The sequence below is a fragment of the Cherax quadricarinatus genome, chromosome 50 (assembly GCF_038502225.1).
Source record: "Cherax quadricarinatus isolate ZL_2023a chromosome 50, ASM3850222v1, whole genome shotgun sequence".
In the NCBI taxonomy this organism is placed as follows: Eukaryota; Metazoa; Arthropoda; class Malacostraca; order Decapoda; family Parastacidae; genus Cherax; species Cherax quadricarinatus.
Window position 1 is genome coordinate 21,143,727 of NC_091341.1, and position 12,633 is coordinate 21,156,359.

General features: G+C 41.9%; 1 protein-coding gene across 2 annotated transcripts in view; it reads left to right on the forward strand.

Annotated features, from left to right (window-relative positions):
* Dmtn (transmembrane and coiled-coil domain 2 protein Dmtn) overlaps positions 1 to 12,633 on the forward strand; it is a 346,336-nt gene that overhangs the window by 45,060 nt on the left and 288,643 nt on the right. The window lies entirely within an intron of this gene.

Below are 12,633 nucleotides of genomic sequence, written 5' to 3' on the forward strand. Positions count from 1 at the left end.
GCGTCAGTTCCTGATAAACCAGGCTGTGATTCCTACGTTGGACTGCTTGCGGCTAACATCAACAGCTTGATTGATCAGATCCTCAGTCAGGAGGCCTGGCATATGACCGAACCGCTGACATGATTAATCCAGAATCGAAAACATGTAGATAATACGATCCATTGTGTTATTGGTCAGATAACTGAGTAAGACATGAACAACTTCAGATCTGTGTTGTCTTACCTGTAATTCATTCCGGGGAGTCATTGCCCCCGCGGCCCGGTCCTAGACCAGGCCTCTCGCTTGATGCCTTCATTAATCAGGCTGATAGTTCTAGCAGTATTCAGTTCAACGTAGGCTTATCAACACTCAAAGAGCTTGAGGTACTCCTTGGAGCGGAGACAGGCATGATATATACGTGGAAAGGGTTTGAGAGCCTAGTCCCAAATTTCCATACTGCCATAACATACTGGAATGAGAGATATGAGAGTGTGTGTAGAATGCACTCAACGAAGGGCAGGGGTGCCGGGGGACACAAGAGAGCAATGCATCAACATCCGTGGTCCCAGACTTTATAACATCTTTGGTAAAGATATCAGAAACACTGCTGGAACAAATGTAGAAAGAAATCTTTAAGAGGAAACTATACAGTTTCCTCCCCCCAAGTGATGGATCAACCAGGCTGTGTCGGAGATGTGGGCCAGTGGGCCCATGGCAGCAACAGCCAAGTTGACCAGGCAAGCACCAGACAAGCCTGGTTCATGGCCGGGCTTCGGGAGTAGGAAAACTCTGGAAGCCCATCGAAGGTGTAACGTCAGTGCTCACGGTCCGTATTTCTGGCGGCGAATATACTACAACTTATAAGAAGTGCGGCTATATCCCTAGAGAGAAGTGGATGAGTGTTAGTAGTGTTAAGTGGTAAATGGGAGGAGGAAGGCAGGAGGGTGTCTGGAGGTACAAGAGTGTAACTGGCCCACGCCAGAGGAAGAGATCATTGTCACTTTCCGCTACTCCACCTCCTCTCGCCGCCTCTTTGCCAACACTTTGTCTTCGTTTTTTCCCCCCTCTCCTACACTTAGCAAGAAGGTACTGGAGAACCTGGAAACAAAGAAGCTTCCTTAGTGAAACCAATCACGTAATTCTGGATGGGATGTCATGTCTGACACATCTGCTGCACTTACACACACACACACACACACACACACACACACACACACACACACACACACACACACACACACACACACACACACACACACACACACACACACACACATACATATTATATTTATTTATTTATTTATTTATTTTAGTGGATAAGCGCGCACAAAATAAGCTAGAACAATCTTGGTGAGAATTTTACAGCGGATGGAGGAGTAATTTAGACTCACGAAATCGTCATAGCATGATTGTAAACATACCAGGGTACGGGTGGGGTTAGAACCTATGGCGAGTGAGTCGTGAAAATCCAGGCCAGTGCGTCAGCACTGGGCCAGCTGGCTACAAAAAGATTTATCCAGTTAGATATATTTATGCACCATAGGAAGGTTATCACGGGCCACCACTCTGACCACACGAGCTAGAGTTCGTCACGGCTACGCTGGCGGGAGATTCATTTGAAAAAGCTTGCATTTGTGGTCACGGTGGTGGCCCATGCCAACCTCCCTATGCTTTATAAATATACGTACCTAGATGGATGAATCTTATTGTAGCCAGCTGGCCCAGTGGCTTACGCACTGGCCCGGAGTTTTTGAGACTCGCTTGCCATGGGTTCTAACCCCACCCCTACCGTAGTTTAATTTAGAGACAAGAAACAGTGAAAGTATGAGAGGAAGTGCCAGAATAAGCGAGAGTAAACACTGTCTCCGAGAGATCATTACCAAGGCCATGACTGTTCTTGATATATGTAAATGACTCTCCAGAGAGTAGCGAATTTTGTGTTGTGTTTGTGTATACAGACGTTAAAATATGAACCACAGAGCCTCTAGGAAAACTTCTGTTGTGCATGGGTGGTCAAACAAGTGGCTGGTGGAGTTCGATCTGACTATTTGTCTTGCCTATTAAACACTGATCTGAGACCATCCAGATTAAAACTACAAAGCCTCCCAGTTAATCAAGTTAAAATTGCATGGCCGCCCTGCTCGCAGACAAAGATAGTGCCCAAATAATATGGCTAAACTGACATTTGAAAACATTTGGGGCCTGGGGACTTATTTTGCTTTAATTTGTCTGTTCAATAACTCTGTCCCTAGTGAATATAATATACTCTATCCCTAGTGAATATGATATACTCTGTCCCTAGTGAGTATGATATACCCTGTCCCTAGTGAGTATGATATACTCTATCCCTAGTGAATATGATATACTCTATCCCTAGTGAATATGATATACTCTATCCCTAGTGAATATGATATACTCTATCCCTAGTGAATATGATATACCCTGTCCCTAGTGAGTATGATATACTCTATCCCTAGTGAATATGATATACTCTATCCCTAGTGAATATTATATACTCTATCCCTAGTGAATATGATATACTCTATCCCTAGTGAATATGATATACTCTATCCCTAGTGAATATGATATACTCTATCCCTAGTGAATATGATATACTCTATCCCTAGTGAATATGATATACTCTATCCCTAGTGAATATTATATACTCTATCCCTAGTGAATATGATATACTCTATCCCTAGTGAATATGATATACTCTATCCCTAGTGAATATGATATACTCTATCCCTAGTGAATATGATATACCCTGTCCCTAGTGAGTATGATATACTCTATCCCTAGTGAATATGATATACTCTATCCCTAGTGAATATGATATACTCTATCCCTAGTGAATATGATATACCCTGTCCCTAGTGAGTATGATATACTCTATCCCTAGTGAATATGATATACTCTATCCCTAGTGAATATGATATACCCTGTCCCTAGTGAGTATGATATACTCTATCCCTAGTGAGTATGATATACTCTATCCCTAGTGAATATGATATACTCTATCCCTAGTGAATATGATATACCCTGTCCCTAGTGAGTATGATATACTCTATCCCTAGTGAATATGATATACTCTATCCCTAGTGAATATGATATACCCTGTCCCTAGTGAATATGATATACCCTGTCCCTAGTGAATATGATATACCCTGTCCCTAGTGAGTATGATATACTCTATCCCTAGTGAATATGATATACTCTATCCCTAGTGAATATGATATACCCTGTCCCTAGTGAATATGATATACCCTGTCCCTAGTGAGTATGATATACTCTATCCCTAGTGAGTATGATATACTCTATCCCTAGTGAATATGATATACTCTATCCCTAGTGAATATGATATACCCTGTCCCTAGTGAGTATGATATACTCTATCCCTAGTGAATATGATATACCCTGTCCCTAGTGAGTATGATATACTCTATCCCTAGTGAATATGATATACCCTGTCCCTAGTGAATATTATATACCCTGTCCCTAGTGAGTATGATATACTCTATCCCTAGTGAATATGATATACTCTATCCCTAGTGAATATGATATACCCTGTCCCTAGTGAGTATGATATACTCTATCCCTAGTGAATATGATATACCCTGTCCCTAGTGAGTATGATATACTCTATCCCTAGTGAATATGATATACCCTGTCCCTAGTGAGTATGATATACTCTATCCCTAGTGAATATGATATACCCTGTCCCTAGTGAGTATGATATACCCTGTCCCTAGTGAGTATGATATACTCTATCCCTAGTGAATATGATATACTCTATCCCTAGTGAGTATGATATACTCTATCCCTAGTGAATATGATATACTCTATCCCTAGTGAATATGATATACTCTGTCCCTAGTGAATATTATATACTCTGTCCCTAGTGAGTATGATATATTCTCTCCTAGTGAATGATATATACTCAGTCCCTAATTAACATGATACAAATTGCTTGCTTCAGTCCCTCTGAATACTAATTGCTGGTATATCATTTGTGTTTTCTTTTTGGAAACCGATATTATCATCAAAACTACGCGCTAAACCCACCAGGGTCATACAGCGCTGAGTAAAACACCAATATATTAACAAGAGAGCACATTTCTTGCTCATTACCAGTAAGCTGTCCACGTCTCTAATGTTGGCACCATTTTTTACCCTGGTCTTTATCCTGTTTATTTGAAATATTTTTTTTTAAATTGGTCTTTGATTTATTTGCAATTTTAATTTCATAGTCTCGTTTAACTTATCCATTAATTTTTTGTCTTAATATAAAAATATTGGTATTGATCTGTAAGGTGACTCTTAATGCGCCTGTAAATTATTACATTATTATTCTTTTCCAAGGAATGTTTTAGTCTGTCCAGTTAGGATCGTTTTTGACTCGGTAAATCGTAAAAACACGATTGTAAACAAACCAGGGAACGGGTGGGGTTTGTACCCATGGCGAATGTTTTGCAATTACACTTGTTAAAGCATTCCTGTGGCTGAGTTCCAGAGTTTTTTCTGACCTCGAATATTAAGGTTACTGTTATGGTTTTTTCCCCTCCATAATTTTGTCTCTCTTGTTGGTGTTAGAGAGAGGGAGGGGGAGGGGGGTCGACCAAGCCGTGTAGAGGTAACTTATCTGGAGTTTACGTGAGTTATAGCTACCTTTTGTACACCAACAGTGTGTCATAGGTGTAAACAATAGTCAGGCCTAGCCAGCCAAGTCAGCCAGCCTACTAGTCTGCCAGCCTACCAGTCTGCCTGCCTGCCTGCCTGCCTGCCTGCCAGCGGGTGTTGGAGGGGTTTAGCGGGTGAAGGGGGGGGGAGATGTGATCTTACTTCCGGGACACGTGACTTTAAAGATGAGGTAGTGTGGCCAATTTCACTCTCGCCTGACGCTAGAGATGGACGAAATTGGTGAATCTCTGAATTGTGTTGGATTTAATAGAGGTGTGGAGGTGGAAGGTTGAGTATTTTTTCATTGAGCAAAACTGGTTACACAAATGTGTTGCTACCCTATTGTTTGTGCTGGTTATACATAGATCCTGACTATGTTTTCCTGTCATATGCTGTCATACAGGAAGTCTTTCACAGTGTTGAAAATCTGTCAGCCTTAGCGAACCTCAGTGGGTTGTACGTTATTAAGAGGAGTAAAGAGCTTTTATGAGGAGAGTGAGGCTCAGGTTAGGTTATATGAGAGAAGGAGAGACCACTTTCCAGTAATAGACAGGGATGTCACCATGGCTCTTTAATATATTTATAGATGAGGTTAATAAAGAAGTAAATGCTGAGGCGGAGAGAGAGGGAGAGGGGGATTAAAATGGCTGATACAAAGTGGGAATTGTAACATTTGTTTTTTGCTCATGACTCGGTTCTTTTGGGAGATTCTGAAAAGAAGTTGTTAAGGCTGGAAGAGGAGTTACGTAAACAGAAGGAAATTAAAAATGAACAAACACAAGAAATAAGTGATGAGAGTAGCAAAATGTTAACGAAAATCGGATATTCTATTTGGAGGAGGAAGGAGTACGGAGAATGTAAATGTAGCAAGATATTCGGCAGTGTCGCCAGATGGGTCTGTACAAGATGCAAATCATTGAAAATGGTATAGGATCCCTACAACTTGATCATTGATGAAACGTTTACCCTACACAGTAAACTTCTTCAGTCAGATACAGAGGCAGCAGGTGTAGTAAAATAAAGGTGATGTAATTTTTTCTGAGGTAGTGAACCACTCAGCATTGAATGATGTCGTTCCAGACTATGGAGCTGAACTCTTCTCCAGGCTGAGGGACTGACCACCTCAGATCCTTTTTCTCCAAGGTTGATGGATTGATTACATCATCTGTATTTCACTACTACACTTACTGCCTCTGTATTTGACTGAAGAAGACTACTGTGTAAGGTAAACATTTCAACAATAAAGATACCCAACTGTTGCACATGTCTTAATATTCAAGATGTAAATCATAGAATAGATGAAGGGTAAAAAGTTAGTGTTGAAGCGTCTGTGGAAAAAAAGTATATCTATGAAAACCAAAAACGAGTAACATCCCGGAGTATAGTTGTACCAGTCCTTCTATATTTGCATGATTCATTGACTTTAAACATTGCATCGAGGAGGAGGAGGAGGGTTGGAGGCGGTGTAGATATCACGTTTCAGAGCAATGTGTGGTGTGAATATTATGCAACGAATCTGGAGCGTGGAAATTGAGACTTGTGTGGGTTACGAAAGGTATTATTCAGAGGGCTGACGAGAGATTGAGGGGATTTAGTTATTTTAGAGTGGATGGAGCAGAATAAGATAACCAAAAGGGTGTATGTATCTGGGGTGTAAGGAAGGAGGGGATCATCTCAGGAAGGGTTGGAGGGAGGAGCTAAAGGTTTTAAGTGGTAGGGGGCTTGAGCATCCGGCAGGCGTGTGTGAACATGTTACATCAGAGTGGGGACAAGTAGTTTTAGGGGTTTGACGTGCTGTTGAATGTAAGATACATAAGACCATGAGAAAGGGGGCCTACTGGCCCATGCTAGGCAAGTCCAAATCACCTACTGGCCAAGGCCAGTCAGGTTCAAGTCACATCCACTCTTGTATTTATCTAACCTATTTAAAACTACACATGGTTTTAGCTTCCATGACGCTACTCGGGTTCGTTCCACTCATCTACAACTCTTATTACTAAATCAGTGCTTTCCTATATCCTTTCTAAATCTAAAATTTTTCCATCTTGAGACCATTGCTGCGAGTCCTGTCTTGGTTAGATACATTATAAAGGAAAACCTCGTAGTCTGACTTCAGTATTGGAGGTGGGAAGTACAGTGTCTGTACTGGAGTAAGTGGGTGTGATTGTTACAGTTCGGAGAGTTATTTTAGAGACAATACCAAGATTTTTACCGATACCGATACTCAATTTTAGATCGGTATCGATACGATAGAAAATAGCCGATACCCACCGATACCAATACTTTGGCGGACCCGTAATTTGAGTTGTGTTAACTTCTGGCAAGACAGCTGGTTGAAGAATGAGACGTTTGTGCAGGATTTGGTAATCTTAATTGACGAAACGTATCGCCAGTCTGTTAGCTTCTTCAGTCCATTATAGAGAAGACCGGTGAAAAAAGAGGAGTTTGAGGTAATCAGTCCGTCAGCCTGGAATCAATTTATTCAGTCCATCAATCTTCACGATTCCAGCTGTGTGGCTAAACGTTCCATCAATAAAGATACCCACTGTTGCACATGTCTTAATTTTCAACTTGTCGATATTTTATACCGTGTTTAATATCATTTTCAACAGTTTACGTAGTGATTCATGGTAAAAAGTTGTTTAACCCTCGGGCGGTCGCCCTGGGTGACTGGTGATCCGGTAAACTTTGCCTGCCGGTGATTAACATGCACGCTTCATACTTTGCAATATGGCTGCTGGTTAGTTTTTGGGTTGAGGGAAAAATTTGTCTACCGATAGATTGAGCAAGACTTAAGACAGGGGTTGAGTGACTTTCCTTCTATATGTTGTAATAATGTTGCTAGAATGACCCACAATATGTTAGGTAAAAGGACACAAGTGCAACTAGTGTGACATTTTAGTGTGGCAACGTTTCGCTCTCCAGGAGCTGTCAAGCCATAACGGCTTTACAGCTTCTACATGTGAGATCAAATGAAAAGTCTAAGTTTCAGTAGACTTACCAAGAACTTTCGTGCATCTTGAAAAATTTGTACTGAAGCGAAGAGATGAAGGTAATACTTTTTTTTTAAGAAATTAAGGCAAAGCCGTCTTTAAGAAGGAAGAAGATACGGGTTAGGAAGACTGAAGGAGGAGAGGTACTGGCAGGGAGGAGGAGGAGAGGTACTGGCAGGGAGGAGGAGACGGAATTGGTAGTGGAGGAAGCAGCTACGTGAGGCTGGTGTACCATGAACAAGGTGGTCTGGGACTGTGGTCTGTAGGAAGGTCATCAGTATGGGTGGACTGTAGTAGTTGAACAAGGCAGTGCATGTGTTGTGGGGAGTGTGTGTGTAGGGGAGGTTGAGAACATGGGTGTAGGGGGAGGGTGAGACCATTGGTGTGATGGGGAGAGCATGGGTGTTAGGGGAGGGTGAGACCATGGGTGTGGAGAGGAAGGGTGTTAGTGCATGGGTGTCGGGTTGGGGCGGGGGGGGGGACGTGAGGATCATCAGTATGGGCGGTGTGTGCCGGGCCAAGAGGTACGGAACTCACCACAAATGGTCAATTTAGTGGTGGCTGGAACAAGGTAAACCGTCTGGGATATTCCCTGCCAGCAGCTTTTCCCAGTGCATCCCCACTTTTTGTTTACACCTATTTTACCCTCAACATTTTCTTGTTAACGCAGGAGTCAGGCTCCTCCCCTCTGCTCCATTGTCAAATATATAATTTTATCATGTTTGCTAATGTCTTTGAAAGTTTTTATTATAAGAGTTGTCGCATTTATGTAGACTGTACACTCGCCTAGTTGTGTTCGCAGGGGTTGATTCATAGCTCCTGTCCCCTCCTCTTCATTACCGATATTGATACCTGACTTACAGGACCCTGTAATAAGTTATCACATAAGTAAACAGTGTGTTGGAATCTTTACCAAATCTAATACTTTGTATTGTTTATATCTTACATACAGTTCTTTTAGAAAGTCCTGCATAACATTGATTATACTTTGTACAAAGTATTCCATTATAGCCAGACACAGTTATCAACACTGGTAATACTTAGTGTTTTCATGGTATTTAAATTTTCTAAATAAAAGATTTATGCTAAGATGCTGGATAAAGGAGGAATATGAAGAAAGTTTGCATGATAAGGGAGCACCAACATGTTTCTAATATTGTTATCAGTATCATAAACAGTGATCAATGAACAGGTAAATATTACTTGGGAAATACTGAACACGGTCTTACTGATGCTCAAATATACAGATCTTTTCTACTCGTTTTTCCTTCGCGTTTTTCGTTGTGCATACTTCAGTGGTCTGTAGATTTTTTTTACACAGGTGTTTACAGGGTTAAGGATTCCTAACTCTATTTACAAGGTAAGAGTTGTTACCTACACTTGAAAGTTCTAAAAGATTTATCTAAAAGTGGTTCGAGTTACATTATAGGCTATTATATATTAGTGAACAAAAGGGAATTTTATAAGTTCCTAGAGTGAGTTCCTGACTTGTCAGGCTGTGGTACCTATGCTGAATTGAGTGCTGCTAGCACCAACAGCCTGACTATTACGAACACAGGCGTAGTTTAGTGGTCTGCACACCTGGCTGTAGCACGATAACCAAGGTAGGAAAGAGCAAAAAAGGCAGCAGACAGAACAAATATTTTTATTTCCCTCGCCAAACAGCAAGCAGTGTATGTAAAATATATACATAGGATAGGTATAGTAAGGCAAATACAAGCGACACAGTGAGAACCGTTGCCACCAGATTTTGAGGTAAGTCTGCCAATTTTGATTCACGGGTGTATCACATCGCTTCACAACTTTGACGGGCTTCCTTGTCATTAGCTGATTGAACCAAAGTGCTAGCATAATGAGGAGCCCCCTTACTCGTTATACCCTTAGCACCTGGTTCGCTGGTCGGGAGGTATGTCTATGTTGGTGTGTGACATACGCCGAAAATGTAGGGTACTCTTACCATGCCACGCTGACTGATCAGGCCATCAACCAGGAGACCTGGTTTGAGAACGAGCAGCTGGTGAAATTAACCTCAGGTAAGCAACAGTATCTTCACCAGGTGCCAGATCAACAAGGCTGTGATGGGCCAGCGGGCCACCAGCAGCAACAGCCTGGTTAGCTAAGCAAGCACCAGACGAGCCTTGCCCAAGGCCGGGCTCTGGGAATAGAAAAACTATCGGAACTCATCAGAGGTATATCAAAGGTTTGCGTCCAGGAAGGTAGTACCGTCATCAAGTGTTATCGTGCTTTCCCTCCTCCCTGACATTTGTTGCAACATGCCTTATCTGCAATGTAACATGATTGCTTTTGCCAGGTGGGCTCCAGTAATTGATTATTTTTTCTTCTTGTTCTCTAATAATAACAGCTCCTGTACTGATAGTGTCGCTTTCTCTCTCCCAGATGGTTTTTTTGATGTGTTGGTGCGTAAAGATAATAATAATATCTTTATTTGTACAAGTACATGAACGAGGTATACAGACCATAACTGATATCAGTGACATACTGTTGTATAGATACTGCCTTGTTATGCAGTATCGGATAAAGTAGGTCAATGTTGTACCCCAGGATGCGACCCACACCAGTCGACTAACACGCCCTAATGTTTCCACCCGTACCGGGGGTCGAACCACGGACCTCAGTCTGTGTGAGCTGATTGCGCTACCAATCGAGCATAGACAAAAAGTAGTTTTAGAAATTATTTTTAGTACATTAATCAGTCTTTTGTTTATATTTAAGATTCTTGTTGATAAATTAGACATGTGCAGCACTTGGGTATCTTTATTGAGAAAACTTTTCGCGCCACAGTGGCTTCATCAGTCCAATACAAAGAAGAATGGTGACGATCAGAAGGAGTTTGAGGTAATCAGTCCCTCAACCTTGAGTCGATGTGTTCAGTCCATCAATCTTGATGGACTGAACACATCGACTCAAAGTTGAGGGACTGATTACCTCGTTCTCCTCATGTTCTTCAAGTTTCTCCTGCGTATGGACTGATGAAGCCACTGTGTGGCGAAACGTTTCCTCAATAAAGGTACCCAAGAGTTGCACATGTGTCTAATATATCAACATGTCGGTTCTCTGAACCATTCATCTACAAATGTACACACTGCCATAACAACTTTGTGGAGTGCGAGATAGAGGAGACGTGGTGTAATATCCCCAGTAAAAACCAGGGGCGTCGTAGGCGCAGCTAAAACTATAAACATTCGTGTCCCACGAGTCTTTAACTTGTTATTAGGTATTATACCAGGTAAGAAATATTGCCGCAGTAAAGGTATATATTTTTTTCAAGAGAATACTTAACCCCCGACCCTTCTTATTCCCCCCCCCCCCAAAAAAAAAAAAATGGGTCATTCAAGTTGTGTTGGTAGATGTGGGTCCTGGTTGTCCAGGCGATCAACACTCCAGCTTGGAAGCCTCAGGGGCTTCCAGAGTATATTTCTAGAAGATGATCTGGAAGCCTCATGCGTTTCCAGAGTATATTTCTGGAAGATGATCTGGAGGCTTCATGGCAGGTTTCCAAAGTATATTTCTGGAAGATCTGGAAGCCTTTGACATGTGGTAACCCTCGATTATAATCCCAGACTCAGTGTAACTCTTGGCTCACTAAGATGGATGGTCATTACGGAATTGCACTCTTTGTTGACGTATCTCCAGTCAGTGGGGGAGATTATGTATGGAAGACAGTGGAAGATGAGGTAGTCAGTCCTTCAGTCTGTAGTGAATCCAGAAAGAACCCGATTGGCGAAACGTCTTCAGTATAAAGTTACTCGGGTGTTACACGTGTCTCTAAGTCGGTATTGTATATCAATATTGGTATTGTGTATCATTAAATACTCAGTTTTTGGCCGATATCCATACCATCAAGATTAACCGATGTCCATCAGTATTCATGCCATGAAGACTAGCCGTACTTAATTCTGGGCCGATACCGATAAAATTAGCCGATACTCATCGTTACCAATACCAATTCTTTGGTATAAACCTTGGTAATAGATACCGACAAATTGGTTAAGAAAGAAACGTGATCAAACACTAGGACACATTTATTAGGAAACGTTTCGCTCCTGGGATCTTGATCACTGCTAACACATAAATCCTGTTGTTTGCTACGTTTCTTTTAAATCAGTTACTAGCTCGGCACACCGCTGTCATTACCGAGACAAGTGTGGAGTGTTGTAGCAGTGTGTATACTGTCTGCTAGCAGACAAGTGTAGTGTGTTGTAGCAGTGTGTATACTGTCTGCTAGCAGAGACAAGTGTGGAGTGTTGTAGCAGTGTGTATACTGTCTGCTAGCAGACAAGTGTACTGTGTTGTAGCAGTGTGTATACTGTGTGCTAGCAGAGACAAGTGTGGAGTGTTGTAGCAGTGTGTATACTGTCTGCTAGCAGACAAGTGTAGTGTGTTGTAGCAGTGTGTATACTGTCTGCTAGCAGAGACAAGTGTAGTATGTTGTAGCAGTGTGTATGCTGTCTGCTAGCAGAGACAAGTGTGGAGTGCTGTAGCAGTGTGTATACTGTCTGCTAGCAGACAAGTGTTGTGTGTTGTAGCAGTGTGTATGCTGTCTGCTAGCAGAGACAAGTGTAGTATGTTGTAGCAGTGTGTATACTGTCTGCTAGCAGAGACAAGTGTGGAGTGTTGTAGCAGTGTGTATACTGTCTGCTAGCAGACAAGTGTAGTATGTTGTAGCAGTGTGTATGCTGTCTGCTAGCAGAGACAAGTGTAGTATGTTGTAGCAGTGTGTATACTGTCTGCTAGCAGAGACAAGTGTGGAGTGTTGTAGCAGTGTGTATACTGTCTGCTAGCAGACAAGTGTTGTGTGTTGTAGCAGTGTGTATACTGTCTGCTAGCAGACAAGTGTTGTGTGTTGTAGCAGTGTGTATACTGTCTGCTAGCAGACAAGTGTTGTGTGTTGTAGCAGTGTGTATACTGTCTGCTAGCAGACAAGTGTTGTGTGTTGTAGCAGTGTGTATACTGTCTGCTA